Genomic DNA, 17,932 nt, shown 5'->3' with positions numbered 1-17,932 from the left:
TCCCATAGTGCGCAGGGAAAACAGAAAATTCTGAGACATCAAAGTTGTTCTCCACCCACTACAAGAAAATGGTGAATTTGGAACAAAATTGTGAAACGGGTTATGGCCGTTTTTTATGAAAAACGGGTTTGAACCGTTTCTCTGTGATGGACCGTTTCTCAATATCAGATTTTAGATCCATAACCTGCAAAAATGCCTTTCAAATTTCAAATTCGAACAAGTACGAGAGTGACGGAAACCCTAACGAAACTCATTCTTCGTTTTCGATGAACTGTTCTTTGATTTCACTGTGTTTCTTTTACTCTAACGAAGTTCTATCTTCGATTTTCATATTGTTCTTCAATTTCTCACATATGATATTTCCTTCTCAAACCCTAACGAAGCTCCTTCTTTGTTTCTTAGATCTAATGAAGCTCCATCTTCTTTTTCCATCAAGTTTTCTTCGATTTCTCAAATCCTCAAATCCTACGAAGCTTTATCTTCATCTCAACCAGTCTCAGACTTTCAATGCATGAGTGCGAAGAGAAATTTTTCTAGGGTTTTGCTTTCTCTTTGAGATTTCAAGTTCTATTTGAGGATTTCTAACAATCTTCAAGGTACGGTTCTTTATTTGTGAAAATATTTTATAGACTTTTTGATTTTTTTTTTAAATTTTCAATGTTTTTTTATTGAATTTCAAGTTCCAGGCTCGTTCATTGGTAGGGAAATACCGAATCTGAGTAGAATAGAATAATTTTAAAAAAATTCAAGATCTGAGAAGGATTCTTATTGATTTTCGATGTATGATCCTAATTTCAAGCATTCTACCCTTTATTCTCTATTTTCTGTGGTTTATGTATAAAAATCGAACATTTGTAGTTGTTTTTGTTCTAAAAGATATAGAAATTTACCAAACGTGGATTTAACATGAAAATGTGCATTAATGATTTATCTAATTATGATTTCTATTTATCAAACATGGATTTAACATGAAAATGTGTGTTAATTGTATCTAAAGAGATTCAAGGTGTATGAGACAAATCCACTAGAACTAATCTGAACGAGTGTTTCTTCAAATGGCAAATTGAATAGCTTTGATCTTATATAAATATAAAGTAACATTGAGTTGCGTCCAAATAACCTTAAATATATTAGAATAGCATCGAGCTGCATATTTATCTGATTTTTTCCCTTGAGCATTTATATGAACTAAGCATAATTGTCTTAGTCGTTACTGCTTTTAGATGATGACGACGACAATGTCTTGTCTGATTGAGCTTTTTTGGTATCATTTTGTATGTCTCAGTGGGCTGCTCATGTATACTCAGAAGCCAAGCATGTTCATGCTTTCAAGGACACTGTTTTATCAAAACTAAGGTGTGTCTCATTTGCAAACAAAAGATCACTTTATGTAATCTATGTATGCTGATGCATATGCTTACTTTAGTTTCTTTTTATTAGTTAATTGATGAAGAAATTGCCTTCAAAATCCTTCTCAATTATGAATTCTTTGCCTATGAAATTGCAGTGTGTTATACTTATACAATGTGCTATTCTTTCTTTCATTTATTTGTTATTACAACAAGCCTGTCATTTTTATCATATATTGGTCTGATCAAGCAGTCTAGATTGAATTATGGGTGGACCACATAAAGCCTATGGTTCCACACACCAATCACTAATGGTGTTTTTGTAGCACTACATACTTTTCCTACCCAAAATCCAGCACAAGAATTTGACCTCGCTTTTACTAAATATTGAGGAAGAATTCTCTCATGACCCCTTGCAGTCTTGGCCCATCACTTGGACCTGCAACGAAAGCCTATTGCTGGATTTGAACTTCCAAGTATTTTTTTTGCCTTACTTGCTTTGAGATAAATTTTTTTGAAACTGGGTGTTCTGGCTTTTGATGATTTCTAAAGTTTTGGCATTTGGATTTTGTGAGTTAGGGTTTTTTCATTTATTCGGTCTGTTTGTGTATATATTTTTTCTTTTGGTTTATTAGTGGCTTTGAAGTTCTTTACTCTGCTTTATTTTATAAAGATTAAAGCAAGTTACATTTATGTAGGCTTTTAGGTACATGAAGCTAACCTTGAGTTATGGAAAAGTCTGGTTTAGCTGTATTTAAAAGTGTCTACAACATTGAAACATAAAAATTTCTTTGAAAACATACTAAATCATATTAGTTGTTAGTTCACATAAAGAATCCAACAAGGGAGGCTTTTATTTTAACAATGTATACTGTATAATTGCTTTTCGTTTCGAAAGATAATTGTAAAAGTTTAGTTGCTCTACCTTCCCATTATCTCACTTGTTCTCATTTTCTTGTTAAGCTTATAGAATAGTTCCAATTATGAATGGGAAACTCTTAAACTGTAATTATCTTCGAAATCTTGTGAAATAAGAAAATCTATAACAGGTGTTCTAGCATTCTCTTATACAAAAATGTTTTAACACAGGTGTCATTGTGAAATATTCACGGATCACGATCTTTGGTAGTTCAATTTGTTTTTGTTTATTTAGTTTCTGTTGAATTTTTGAGTTTGTTCTTGCGCAACTAATTTGCTCATCCAGTCCTCAACCATACAATGGTATGCTATTTAAGTACTCGAACCAAATATAATGATCAGATATTTCAACTTAGTAATCCAGTTTTCATAACGTTAATCAAATTCATATGAGCTTATTCTTTTAGTAGATCATGTTTATGTTGAGAATATAATATCCAACAAAGCCTTCAACTTGTCTTTGTAAATGAAATGTAATCAATTTGTACATGTGACATTCTAGATAGGATTCATCAAGATTTATGTGATTCTTGAATGTGTGACTGGTGGTGAATTATTTGAAAGAATTGCAAGGAAGCTTTTGTTACATTCATTTTTTTCATATATTTTCAAATTTCTGAAATAGTAAGCTGTTTATTTTTTGTTTTTATTTTTATTTTTATTTTTTATGTTGTATTTGACATCTATGAAGTGTAATTCCTATAGGCATTGAGAGGGAAGCTTTCAAAAGCCTAAGAAAGGAAGCTCATCAATAGTTAATGGACAGTGTAAGCTAATTAGGTAATCTCATGCCCTCTATTCAAATGGAATACTATCCTTTTGTTTGTTTGCTGGTTTGGGTCTTAGAAACAATAATCCAAGTGGCTCATTTCCATGGCTTACCCCCTTTGTTCTATTTGACTTTCAGGGTACGGTTTGTTAAAACCTGCCCTTGATATACTACTTTTTGTTCTGGGATTTCATTTCCATCTTGAAAATTAGGATGATTGGTTATTGCACACAACCTGTGGAACAAAAAATATAAATTTATTTTGAAATTTTATTCCATTCTTTTCCAAAATATTCCTCATATTTATCTATTATATACCAAAGTAAACTCTAGCATACATGTATATATGCAACATTTTCTTAGTTAGAACTGACTGAACGTGCTTGTTGATTTGTTTAGGTTCCACTAACATGGATTTGGGAGGAATGGCTTTCACAGTATGAATATTCTACTAATTAGTTTTCTCTTTGGATGTCGTATCTTCAATTTGTGGTTAAGAATAATGCCGAAGTGACCTCAAGATTGGACCTCACATCGCACACCCTGATGTGAAAGTGTATTTTTTTTTTTTTTTTGATAAGTAAATAATAATAAATATGACGTGAAAGTGTATGGGAACGATAAATGCTTTCCCTCGAGATATGAATGTAAAAGCATCTATGATTCCTATCTACTTTCACGTCAAGATGTGCGATATGACGTCACTCCAGCACTACTTCTGTTAATTGTTTCATTACTTACTATTTAGAAATTTTGTGATATGGCAGAATGGATTTTTCTGTATGGATATTCTACTAATTAGTTTGTTTTCTTGGGATGCTTGTTTCTTAGATTTGTGCTAATATCAATTGTGCACTTATGATGCCCTCTCTCAATAATTTTGAAATCGCTTTCGTACAACTTAAATCCCATACGTATAAATCCTCCATCAATCTGATGGATCACTTTCGTACGTGTTCTATCATCAAGCTTCACAAACTTTTCTTTCCAACTACATTCGGTAAATTGAAATTTGTACCAACTCATGTAGTTTCAAATGTTTCCCAATATGGTATGACATGCATGTACCATCACAGATATTTACGATGATCTAATATCTCGAAGAGTCAACTCCAGTGATGCTGAGAAGTTTGCAGAAGTGTGTCCTTGCCCTTGTAATGGGGTTGCATGGGGAGTCATTTGGTATGGGAATGACTTATTGTTTCTCCTACTAAATTGTGGAAAATTTTTACAATACCATATTTGTTTTATGTAGCTTCTTCACTCCTGATTATAACAGTTCTCAAATATTGTAGGGGATTGATCTCATTTTTGTTTCTCAGTGGAGCCATGTACCTTGGGAAGCTCATTATGCTCTTTGAGATACAAAAATAAATATGGTATCGATCTCAATTTGGATATACTGTTTGGTAGCCTTGTGGCAATTGTTGGTAGTACCGGAGAAGGAAAGACATCATTAGCATCAGCGATGCTTGGGGAATTGCCTCCAATAGCAGATGCAAGTGTCGTTAGTCGGGGAACTGTTGCTTATGTTCCACAAATTTCATGGATTTTCAATGAAACTGTGAGTCACAATATTTTTATAGTTTTTCTTATGTTGTTATTTGAAGGTGGATATGGTAGCTAGATAGCTCTCATATTTAATTCATCTTGTAGCTTCCAATCTTCTAACACTGTAAATCTCACAATCCTTGATGTTGCAACCATGCTCACGTAAGAAATAAATATTCTGGTTGCTTATATCACTATGGTTTCGACAATATGGATTGTGGGATCTATGGTGTTGGAACCAGTTTAACCACTTCAGTTACTTACCAGTACAAGTAGGATGACTCCAAAATATTTGGTGTAGGAAGCATGACCATATAAGCAATAAACATTTTGGTTGCTCATATCACAATGGTTCTCCCACTGTGGGTGGTAGGATCCGTGGTGTTGGAATCATTTCGACCACTTCAATGGAATGGCTTTGCATGTTATTTGTACTCTACTTTATAAAATTGCTAACTGTTACAAGTCTTGGATTCAAATCATACCCATTTAGGTACGTCAGTGTTTTTGAAGCAACACGATATGAGAAAGCAATAGAAGTGACTGCATTGCAGCATGACCTTGACTGACTTCCTGTAAGTATTTATATTGCACCAGAATAATCTTCAAGTTATTTGATGATAATACATGTGCACTTGTAATGTTCCCATTAAAATTTTACTCTTTTCATTTTGTGGCCTACATATCAAAATGACTCACACATGTATTATATCAGGGTGGTGATCTCACAGAGATTGGTGAACGGGGAGTTAATATTAGTGGTGTGATGTAGAGGAAGGGGTTCAAGGGCTCTTCTGAAGTGGTTTAAAAATGGAGCAGTTGTACATGATGCGAGCTACTATGTTATGGTCCAATTGGAGGGTCCAGAGGTAGGCATTGCTCATTTCTTCTTAACTTGTAAACAATTTCATTATATGTCTATATGGACCTAATAAATTCGGGTTTTCCATGTTATATATATTTTTTTTCAGGATTCATTGCTCTCAATTTTAAGAATGGTTTAATGTTCATGCAATTAGAGTTTAGAATAGTGTAAAATCTCACAAAACCCTCATTTCTTTTCGGTTTTTTTCCATGGATGGTTTACCAATGACCTTGTACCTCTTCCAAGGAATTGATTTGTGCTATATTTAGTGTTCACTGTTAGGAATCTGATGGTTGCTTATAAATGGTAATATCCTTGATGCTGGGTTCTGTAGGAACAAGCAACCATAAAATGAGGAAGAAGATGCCCTAGAAATCACCTCATTCTTATTGTGAAATTGCTGATAACAATGGTAACTAAGGCATTTGAGCTCATTAGACTAGAAATGTTGCTGGTTGTGTTAGTTTCTGTTTACAATTTTTTTATTTTCTACTTCAAATTATAAGTATTTTGATTATACTTGTTCTCTTAGAAAGCAACAGTTTTGTAGCCGTGGGGAAAAATAATCTTGCCTCTAGACCTTGAGATGTGTGTAACATTTGATGAAGTGTTGAAGGAAGGTTTCCCCCTCACATCTTTGATGCCATTTGTGGGATCTTTTCACATCCCAGCTAAGAACAATAGGAATGGAATGAATGACAAGTCCCAAATCCAATGCTGGAGAGCGAAGAGAAGTGAAGTCGGAGGACTGTTGTCAAATGTGTCACACATCTCGAGGTGTTGGAGAGTAGCTCTCCTTAGTAAGTTGTAATCGTGTGTATTCAAGGTAACCTTTCATTGAGTGCATCTGTGTAGTTTGAGTTAAATTTCCAATATCCTCAACTAATGCTTTGGATGATAAGTGTGTGCAGCATCGTTCAAGAACCCAAAGGACCAATTGAGGTACTAAATCATCAAATGCAGGTACTAATCTAAGTTTTATATCCTAATAGACTAATGGTTCTATTGTGTTTTCTCTTTGATTTTTTTCCTTTCATGACTTCATTTTAATATTTATGTGTTTCACTTGCATCAGTAACCAAGTTAACATGCTTTACACAGTATGATCCAGACTTAACCAAACAGTTCTCAACCTTCGTTTAAGTGCCTCTAGTTAAAATGCCAAAAATCAAATAATACAGAACTTTATTAGGAACTAAGATGTATAAGATTTTTTATTTTATTTATTTTTAAAACCCATTGAAAAAAATGATGAAATGGTTAATTTTTGTCAAATTTTGGTCTGCTGGAACTTTTAGTAAAAAAATGATAAATTACTTAAATTGATAAAATGGTAAAATGATTTTGATTTTATAAGCCTTGCTTTATTGGATAAATAATGGCAAATTGATGTGGTCTCCTCGAATAAGATACTATGCAAAGGATGCAGAGATCAATGCATTCACAATATTGGCCATCCCACACAGTACTCTCCATTTTTCTCAAAAACTTGGTCATCAATTGTTCTTCTTATCTATACTCGAATGTAGGTGTCATTAACTGGCACGAAGATATTGAGAAGTGCTTAGCATTGGAGGCTCACACCAGGCTTGCAACTGGAATGGCAATGATACTCCTCGATGACGCCACCAAGGGGTTGGATTGTACCATTCCGATCTGAGATTGTCTTCGTGACCCATCAGGTAATAGCCCTTGCCATTATTAACATCAATTCATTGCTCTATGTTCTTATTAGTATCATACTTGCGTAACGTAAAAGTTTTAACGACAAATTGTCCTGAGAGAGTATCTAATGTGAAAGAAACAATTAGTCAGTCTTCGACAAGCCCTTCGATCTACTTTGGTAAGTTTTATCCGTGCTCTAAAATATCGCTTCCACATTTTTTGTCAAATCCCATTCATATGGGCGTATCTCTATTTTTTTTTTTTTCAAAAGTTTAAATATCAGTTTGTGATAATTTTAGATATCGGTTTGTAACTGATGTCCCAAAGTCTCAGACTTAGGACATCAGTCTTATAGACATCGGATTTTAATCGATGTCTAAGGTATATATTTTTTTTGTTAGTGCTTTCAGATTTGGAACGGTTTTTAACCGTTCCAAATCTTGAGATCTAAAACGGCTTCCAGCAGTTTAAACTCATTAACGACGCCTCGAACCATACCTAATTTCCATTTTTGTTGTAGTGACCCTTAGAAAAGTTTCTCTTTGAGAAATTGAATGATGAATCAACCCTTGAATAACCAAGGGAGATCACACACTAGCTTAACTCAAAGCCAAGAAGGTGCACCTTCGCAATGGAGATAAATGGATGATCCTCTTACCTTCCCCTCAAGACCCAATCATATTAAATCTACTTAGGGATTTTCCTCCATTGCAAATAGACAGAGGGAGGGAAAGAGATTCTTCAATTGGATTTAAGAAAAAGAGACATCTTAGAAAGTTTCTTTCCAACAAACTTTTAGGTTTACTTATTTTAGAGACATCTTAGAAAGTTTCTTATAGTGCTCACACGCTCTCCACTACATGACATGTGTTAGGAACCCTATTACCTATTAGGTTTACTTATTTTAGAGTTATTGAGTTGTTTTAGTAGTCCATTAAATTAATTTTAATTTAGTAAGAGTCCTAGGTTATGTAGAAGCCTTTCTCTATAAATATCAAACGTAGTACATTATTTTTTATTGATTAAAATTAAGATGTTAGTATAGAATTGGAGGAACGATTTCCCTCAAAGAGAATCGACAACGTAGCATCCAAGGATTCTATCATTTGGTATTAGAGCAATCGATCTTGATACTAAATATGGTGTCGACAAAAGAGGTTAGTGATTGGGTAGATCTCTTGGAATCCAAACTCGACAAATTAGCTGTTGATGTGGGCAACCTACAAACGATCGCCCAAGCACTTATTACTCAATTGGAACGATTGTCGGAGCTGTTACAAACACTCCTGCCCAATGTGAATCTTGCAAAATAAGGCCTTCTTAGACCTCCTCAACCACTAGTACAACAAGGACTTCCCAGGCCCCACAACCACTAGTACATGTTACTCATGAACCCATGGGTGGCCAAGAGAATAATTTCATAGATGATGGTGTCACGCAAAACCCATTGTTTCATGGCAAAACAATTCGGATAGATTTTCCAAAATTTGAGGGCATCGATCCTAAAGGATGGTTAGCTTGTGCTGAATAATATCAACATCTTTACGGCATTTAGGACAATTAGATGGTTGCATTGGCTGGTCTTCACTTATCTAGTAATGCTTCATCTTGGTTATGATGATTGCGTTGTTTTGTCGGTACTGTAAATGGCAAGAATTCTCACGATGCATGGGTCTTCATTTGGCGATTGGAAAGACATTGACCCGAGAGCATCTCTTTCTAAACTCACACAAACCGGCACAGTGTGAGAAATTATTACCAAATTCGAGTAACTTTCTAATCTCGTCAACCCACCCTTACACGAATCCCATCTCGTAAGCATTAACGGTTGCCTTCGAGCTTACTTTGCATAAAGAAGAGGACATTACATCTGCTCAAGAGTTTGTTGGTCGTCACCCTCCCCATTAACTACTCTCAAGCCGTAATCATCAAGACCCTCTACGGATGTGTTGTCCATTTAACATGGGACGAGCAACGAGAACACGTGCTAAGGAATTGTGCTTCAATTATGATGAAAAAGTAGTCTTCAAATCATGTATGCAAACATGGTTAATTGTTATTCATTGAATGGGGTGAAACTATTGATGACATGGCAACAATTGAAGAGTTTGATGGTCTAGATCTTGAGATTTTCCTATATAAGATGCTCCATAAGCTGAGTTTGAAGAGTATGTTCGTCGTTTACTTGAATTTCCAACTTGAGGACAAGTTGCATTTTTAGGGGGCAAGGTATAAGAACCTTAGGTTTACTTATTTTAGAGTCATTGAACTGTTTTAGGAGTATTTTAGATTAATTCTAATTTGGTAAGAGTCTTAGGATATTTAGAAGTCTTTCTCTATAAATATCAAATGTAGTTCATTATTTTTTACTCAATAAAATTAAGAAGTTAGTATAGAATTGGAGGAATGATTTTCCTCGAAGAAAATCAACATCGTAGGATCCAAGGATCCTATCAACCTAACGAGGGTGGTTTAGTAAATTTGAGGATGCCCTCAATGCATGTTGGCTAATGCGATTGGTGGATCCTACATCCTATGAGTATGTGAGCAAATTTGCTCATAGCTCAACAACCATTTGACATATGGCATAGATGATGAAAGCAATTAGAGAGAAAATTTCACTCTTATGCCTACCGTGAAAAAAAGAAAGAAATTTAATGATTAGATCACCGTTTGGCATTCACAAACATGATCCAATATCATATTGTTGCAGAGGATAACATTCCATGAATTGTAAAAAAGAATTGCTATTTTTAATCGTTGGATTTTAGTTTGGGATTTGGGTGCTCAGAAGTCGTCCATTTTCAACACCTTGGATCAAATTGAAAAAACTTTGTTTTTTTTTTAATTTTGTTTTTGACCACAAGTTTTTAAAGAAATCTAGAAGGTTGTGGTGTTTGATTTCCAATATAATAATCCATATGGGCCCCACGACCCTTTTCAAAATTTGAAATCTTACAAGTAAATTCGTGGGCAGGAGAGAGAAATTTTCTCTCTATTGAATACATCATCCGCACCACATATCAATCGATTGTTGGGCTTTGAGCAAATTGTGAGCAAATTTAAAAAATTTGACACATCTAATATCTATGAAGGTGGCCCCTTGGGTCATTAATGTTTTTTTTTTTTTTTTTTTCTTATACAAAGTAACCCCTATCATTTTGCAAATATATTAAAGTTATAATACAATAAAGGGCATTTTTATCTCTTTATTTTATATTTTTACTAGAGTTTGCATGTAAATCCTCTTTTGGTGTTAATGGGTAGAAGAGGAAATACTATAAAATTAAAGGGCTATTATTAAGAAATGGTAAAGAAATTGAAAGACAATAAAATTAGAATATTATGGGAAAGAGCGGTGACAACTAAGGGAAATAAATGAAGTTGAAGGAGTATTCCTAGAAATGATGTAGAAGAGGAAAGGAAATAAATTTGAAGGGGTTATCTTAGAAATGTGGAAAAGAGAAAAGGCATCCTTGAGATTCATGATGAGGTTAAAACCCTACCATAGTCACAAAATTCGTTAAAATTTGGAAGCTTAAGGGGTAAACGATTTAATGAGCAAATAATCGTGTAAATCATTGAAAAGCCGATTAAATCGGGAATTCACAGATTAATTAAAAAAAGGGTACGGTTTCACATCTCCACATGTAAGAAATTACCCTGGAACGTGCGTAGGATTCACGATAAGACCAAAAGGTCTTTGATAAAACCAATGCTCGTACAAACCCCACATTGTAACCTTACAAGAAACCAAACTGAGTCAAGTGAACAACGCGGTGATGCGAGATATTTGGGGCATTCGATGTATGGGTTATGGGATAAGAAGCTGATTGAAGTAGAGGACTCCTTAGTGGGAGCCTTTTCCATTTCAATCCTGTGCAGATGCATAGGAAAGGATGATAGTTGGGTATTTTTAGGGGTGTATGGCCCTACTAAAGAGTGGGAGCGTAAGCAGTTCTTGGAGGAATTGGAGGACGTGGGAGCTTATTGGAACCGTCCGTGGTGTTTAGGGGGAGATTTTAACGTCATTAGATTCGCTTGTGAGAAGAAAGGGGGATCGATGATAACTTTAAGGATGAGAAGATTAGGGGAGCTTGTGAATCAAAACAACTTAGTGAACATTCCCTTTCAGGGTAGAAGTTTTACGTGGTCCAATTATCATGATGAGCCCATCCTAAACGGATTGGATAGATTCCTTGTTTTAGATGATTGGGAATGTTATTTTGTCAAATATCTCAGATGGCCATTCCTAACCAAGTGTTTGATCATTGCCCCATATAGTTGGAAGCAAGGCCATTTAGTAGGGGTCCTCTTCCGTTCCACTTTGAAGTTATGTGGTTGAAGCATCATAATTTCAAGGATTTGGTAGTTGATTAGTGGAGGATTTTGCGTTTGTAGGAACAACAGGAGAAGTGTTTAGATAGAAGTTGAAGGCCCTAAAAGAGGTTTTAAAAAAATGGAATAAGGAATCATTTGGAAGGGTGGAGGCGTAGAAAAAAGAGACCTTGGTTAGAATCGAGGAGCTGGATCGAATTGAAGAGCTGAATCCAATCTCGATGAACAATAAGAAAACTAGAATCAATCTTCGTGAGAAGTATCATCGGTTGGCTCTTATGGAAGAGGTTAGTAGAAAGTAGAAATCTAGATGTAGATGGCTAAAAGAAGGCGATGGTAATACAAAGTTTTTCCTTAGTATGGTTAATGCTCGCAATAGAAATAATTGCATTACTAAAATAAAGGTGAACATGGAATGAATGGAAGGGGATGAGGCAGTTGCTAGAAGAATTGTAAACTTCTACTCGAAGCTGTATTCTAATGAAACTCGTATCAGATCAAAACCCGATTTACTACAGTTTGTAAGAGTCACCGAGCTTCGACATGACTGGTTGGAAAGACCTTGTGAAGAAGATGAGATTTGGGAGGTTATCTCAAGAATGAAGAGTGAGAAAACACCTGGGCCAGATGGATTTCCTGTGAAATTCTATAAAACATGCTGGGAGACAATCAATAGCGACTCATCATGGTCATAGAGGAATTCTTTAGGGAAGGAGTGCTTGACCCCAGTACTTTCATCGCACTAATCCCTAAAGCGCTGGGGACAAAAGACATCAAAGATTTGAGGCCCATTAGTTTGGTGAATACTAGCTACAAAATCATCACGAGCACTCTCACTAAAAGATTAAAGGGCGTTATTCAAGGGTTGATATGTTGTAACCAGAGTGCGTTCGTTAAAGGGAGACAGATCCTAGAGGGGTCATAATAGCAAACGAATGTATTGATTCTAGATTAAAGTCTGAAAATGCAAGGGTGGTTTGCAAGATAGATCTTGAGAAAGCATATGATCACGTCAATTGGAATTTCTTTGAATACATGCTGGGGAGAATGGATTTCGATAGTAGGTGGATTTCCTGGATCATGATGTGTGTCTTCTTCATCTTCTCGGTGTTGGTGAATGGGACACCTCACGGTTTCTTTAAGAGCTCTAGAGGTCTCAGACAAGGGGATCCTTTATTCCCTTTCTTATTTATCATTGTGGCAGAATCACTTGGGAAGATGATGGAGAGAGGTAGTGAATGGTTATTTCTTGAGCTTTACAGTAAGAGTAGGTAATGTTACTGTTTCATATCTTCAATTCGTAGATGATACACTAGTCTTCTTAGATGATTTCATAGAGCAAACAAGAAGATTAGGTGGATTGCTATGTTGTTTCGAAGTAGTGTTAGGCATTCCACTTAACATGAGGAAAATAAGGTATTTCCGGTTGGCATGGTCAAGTGCATTCCCTTACTTACGGCATCGTTGGGATGGCAAGTGGGTAGCTTTCCTTCCTCTTACTTGGGGATTCCGCTGTGGGTTCCCTATAGGAGAGTGGTGATTTGAGACCTGATAATAGAGAGAATTGAAAGAAAGCTCGCAAATTGGCAAGCAAATTATCTTTCCAAGAGGGGTAAGCTGACTTTGATTAAAAGCGTCTTATCTAGTATTCCAGTATACTTTCTTTATGTACTTTCATTGCTCCGCAATATGGAACTAAGGTTAGATAAGTTGTTTCGTAATTTTCTTTGGCATGACAGAGATGGGGGTAGACAACATCATCTAGTAAGTTGGAAACAGGTTTGTTCAGACAAGAAAAAGGATGGCCTCGGGATTAGGAGACTCGAGACAATGAACATGACTTTGAGGGGGAAGTGGTCATGGAGGTTTGGATCAGATAAGAATAGTTTGTGAAGAAAAGTCATACAAGGAAAATACGGAGCAAGACGAACGGGGCAGGAGAGTGGGCCAGTTAGACATGTTCATGGTTGTGGGATGTGGAAAGACATCATGAAGATCATTCCTTTGCTCAAGTCGAGAATCAAATTCACAATAGGTTAAGGGAACAAAGTAAGATTTTGGGAGGATATATGGTGCAACAATCAGCCTCTTGGAGGTATTTCCTTCCTTGTATTCTATATCCTTAAAAAATGGGTTCCCATTCGCATCCTTTCGATGAGACGTAGGTGGTGAAAGGGCTTGAGACTTTGGATTTCGCAGAGGTATTGATGGCTTGGAATTGGCAGAGGTTGGCAGATTAATTGAGGAAGCTTCGAGTATCGACCTTCGCTTGGGCAGGGAAGACGAGAGAGTATGGATGCCAAGCAAGGATGATAAGTTTTCGGTACGTTCTTTTTACCATTCCTTGTGTAATAATGGATATAATTCTTTCCCTTATGTCTCAATTTGGGGACCAAAGGTGCCTAGTAAAGTTACTTTTTTCACTTGGACGGCATGGTTAGGAAGGATCCAAACGATGGATTTTTTTATGCGGTGTGGGTGATATGGGACAAGCTGTTGTGTCTTATGCATGGATAATGGAGAATCTTCGGATCATCTTCTCCTTCATTGCAAATTTACTCATGGTATTTGGGCGCATTTCTTTAAGTTGTATGGAATCCTAACTTTTCTATTGAAAACAATAAAGGATCTTTTCACGTGTTGGTCGTCGATTGGGTATTTTCTCTTAGAGGCAAGACGAAACTATTGTGGAGCATTACACCTTTCACAATATGTTGGCGGGTGCGGCTGAAGAGAAATAGACGCATTTTTTATGAGAAACAAAAGGATAGCACAGAAATGATTGTATGCATTTTGAATCTTTTGTTTTGTTGGTCTAAAGTTTATAAGGAATTTAGGGGACTATGTTTCGAGGATTTTATTTACAACTGGGATGGAATTCATTGTATTTCACATAAGTAGCATCTTTTGTAAGGTCCTACTAGGTTATTCATCTCGACTGGCCTAGCGTTGCTTCATGAATAAAACGTTACTAATCAAAAAATAAATAAATAAATAACAGTACCTTATGTTAACAACTTCTTCTCTTTTCTAACGTCATCTCACTCTTCCCCATAAATTGTTTATGTTAATGCCTCTCGAATGTCTATCACAATGCCCATTCAGCCCTATAAAGAAAAACCTTTCTTTGCACTCTCAACCCATACAAAGTTCTCTTTCTTAACACACCCTCTCACCTTGTTTTTAAAATTCCTCATCACACCATGACATGTGTAATGATCAAATCCTAGATGATTCAATTTATTTTTATTATTATAATAGAATATTTAATTTGAATTTAATTTGTAGTATATATAAAAAATGCACCTCTATTTGAATATAATGAAAAATATCATTTTTATATTCTCCAAAAAATATTCGAATTTCTTTTGAAAAATTTCCGAATTGGGCCTTTACCGACTAGCAACCGAATCCAAATTTTGTTATTATAGGGTGATAAAATTGAGACGAAAAGGGGGAAGGGGAGACCACGGTCTTGTTTTATTATATATTTCTTTTTTTAAAATCTGTATTATTCTTAGGACAACATTGAAGCGATTGGGTTATTCACTATGTTTGACACTGCGCCGACATGGAGGTGTGCATGCAACCATAGATGTGTTTCCTCGAGATACGAGTGAGAAGCGTCTTTCGTTCTCTGCACACCTCCGGGTTAATTCGGTATGAAACACAATGAATAACAGAGTTACTCCAACACAACTCTTTTTCTTATGTTAACCACATTTCTTATAAAATATATCGATCCACCTATGTCTTTTTCCCTATTAAAAATTAAGTTTATTAAACGGATTTTTAAAAGGGTAAATTACCTTATCGTGAGTTGAGTATGAAGAAATTACAATTCTGAGCCATTATCCATTTTAATTCCCAGCATATGAAGTCCGAGATCGTAGGTTGAGAGAGAGCTGATTCTTTTTTTTTTCAGAGTAACAATCTCATTGATTTATATAATGACGATCTTGTGACTTTGTAGCAAACTTGCAAGATCTTCACTTTTATTACCAGCAAGATTGTCACTTTGAAAAGAAAAATGTCAGCGATCTCTGTAACCTGGCACTTCATGATTTGGGAATTAAAATTAACAATGAGCCAGAATTGGAATTTCATCAAAAGTGATCACGTCTAGGAAATTTCTTTTTCAAAAACCTTAACTCCTAATTCGTTGCAAAATTCTTTCATTAGAAAACTAGTACAATTAGTATCAACCAGTTTTAAAACTATGCTGCTACCTCATTGTCATCACAAAATTTTTTAATCAACTAACATATATGTTCCTCCATCCGACTATGTTTAAAATTAGATTAATTTTTCAGAATGTGATCAACTTTTGACAAATTTCCCATTCCAGGTCATTGCCCATTTTATTTCCCAAAACATGAAATGCAAGATCGTAGGTTTTTCAAAGAGACGATCTCACTAATATAAAGTAGTGAGATCACTGATAAATTTTTTTTTTCAATCTCGTTGGTTATAAAAGTGACAATCTCGATGGCTCGCTACAAAGCAGTGAGATCGTCAATACACAAACCATTGAGACTGTCACCTTGAAAAAGAAATTATCAACGATCTCTCGCACTACATGGTTTGGAAATTAAAATGATCAACGAGCCGGAATCGAAATTTCTTCATATTCAGCTCACAAAATGATAATTTACCCTTAAAACTATATTATCACTTTCTCCTAAACATGTATCCTTTTTTTTTTTGCTAAGCTAAAGGTACACCAATTTACTAAGAATCGTGATAATTTGACTATCCTACGTAGAAAACTCAAGCGACTACCCTAACTTGACAAGTTTGGTAATTGTAGATCTGTGCTCCTCGGCATACGTTGCTTCACTTCCCCATATAAAATGTATCTTGAGGGAACCTTGTATCCCGAGGAGTGCAGATTTACAGTTCCCGAACTTGTCACATTAGGTAGTTGATTGAATATGCCAGGTGGGCCAGTCAAATTATCATGACTCAGTTACTACTAGTGTAATGATTTGTAACTCAACCTGACAGGATAACTCAAAAACTCAATTGACTTGTACCCTGCAAGAACCGTATATTTTCCCCTCGGGATACACAACTTCACATCCTTATGAAACATGCACAATTGTGTATCCCGAGGGTAAAATCCATGATTATTGCTCCTGCCACATCAATGAGTATTTTGAATTACCGTGGTAGGTTGAGTTACAAAATCAACACTCTTACTAATAAGAATAATGATTTTCTAGTTAGAAAATCTTCACTCAGCCAATACTCAACTGACGTGGCATGTACAAGGAACCATAGATCTTTTTCCACGAGAAACACAACTGCAATCCCCATAAAAGATACGCAATTGTGTATCTAGAGGAAAAATATCTATAGTTTCGTGTCCGTGCCATGTCGGCAGACTTCCTAGTTAGAAAATATAGCAGTCTAGTAATAAACTATGATAAATAAGAAAGACTAATGATTTTGTAACTCAGCCTGACACCGTGACTCAAAAAACTCACTGACGTGTCATGCGAAAGGAGACATAGATTCTTCCGCTTGGTATGCACAACTATACCCTCAGGACACACAACTACAGATGGCAGGTCGGTCAGGTCAATTGTGTATCCCGAGGGACAGAATCTACTGTTCTTTGCCCATGCCACGCCGGTGAGTTTTTGAGTCACAGTGTCAGGTTGAGTTACAATATCAGCACTCAATAAGAAATCAATGAAAGACTAAAAATTGGTACCGACCTTCAGTAAAGCTTTGGGATGGTGATGGCTGAATTCTAAATTTTTTTCTTGGCTAAGATTGAGAAGGATATCAAGTAAGTTATTATGCCCCATTCTCTGGTTGATAATTTCATCGAAAAGCTCATCTATTTTCATAAAGTAAGTCTTCAGACAACCCCTTGCACCTTGCGGATCCATGAACCGAAGCACCGGGAAGTATTCTAGGAGGTTTGGTCTTCCTATTTCTTCCATCACTCCCCACACAAGAGTCTTAAATTCTTGTGCAGATTCTGAGTTAAGATGAGCCATGTCGGTGGAGAACATAGTATTTGATAGCAAATTAAGTGTTGTGACAAAAGAGGCTTGACCGATATTCACCTCATGTCCAGACTTAGATTTTTCATGAATGAAAGTGAGGAGGTCGTTCACCTTCTGGTGTCGGAGACCTTGGTTTGCATTGAGTCTTTGAGGGGTGAATATATGCGAATTGCAAATCTTTCGAAGCCTACGCCAAGCAGGGGAAACAGGTAACCACACCATGGAGTACTCATGGTGCATGTGGAGGGATCGAAGTTTAGCTGGAATGGATCAGCTCGAGAAGTCTTGATCATTGTTTTGAAGGATTTCTTTGGCCATGCTATAGAAGAAACAACAACTGTGGTGACACTTCCAAGCTTTAAAGTCATGAGAGAGCCATAGGTTTTTGCGAGCTCGGCAAGTGACTTATGTGGTTCTTTACCGAGTTTGAAGAGGTTTCCTATTATGGGAAGAGGAA

At 36.0% G+C, this 17,932-nt stretch overlaps 1 long non-coding RNA gene and 1 pseudogene across 1 annotated transcript; one reads left to right on the top strand and one right to left on the bottom strand.

Moving 5' to 3' along the window:
• The first annotated feature begins 81 nt into the window (after positions 1-81).
• On the top strand, positions 82-5,084 carry LOC147409969 (uncharacterized). The gene is made up of 6 exons (XR_015175533.1): positions 82-596; positions 1,286-1,356; positions 2,973-3,047; positions 3,436-3,473; positions 3,868-4,218; positions 4,332-5,084. It is a non-coding gene; the product is annotated as an uncharacterized LOC147409969 (long non-coding RNA).
• A 12,076-nt stretch (positions 5,085-17,160) lies between these two features.
• LOC147409968 (geraniol 8-hydroxylase pseudogene) lies at positions 17,161-17,697 on the bottom strand (annotated as a pseudogene).
• Positions 17,698-17,932: the final 235 nt, after the last annotated feature.

The sequence above is a fragment of the Akebia trifoliata genome, chromosome 2, assembly GCF_017979445.1.
Source record: "Akebia trifoliata isolate Shusen 1 chromosome 2, ASM1797944v1, whole genome shotgun sequence".
Taxonomy (NCBI): Eukaryota; Viridiplantae; Streptophyta; class Magnoliopsida; order Ranunculales; family Lardizabalaceae; genus Akebia; species Akebia trifoliata.
Note: the sequence above shows the minus strand (reverse complement) of the source record. Positions and strands in the feature narration are given on the sequence as shown.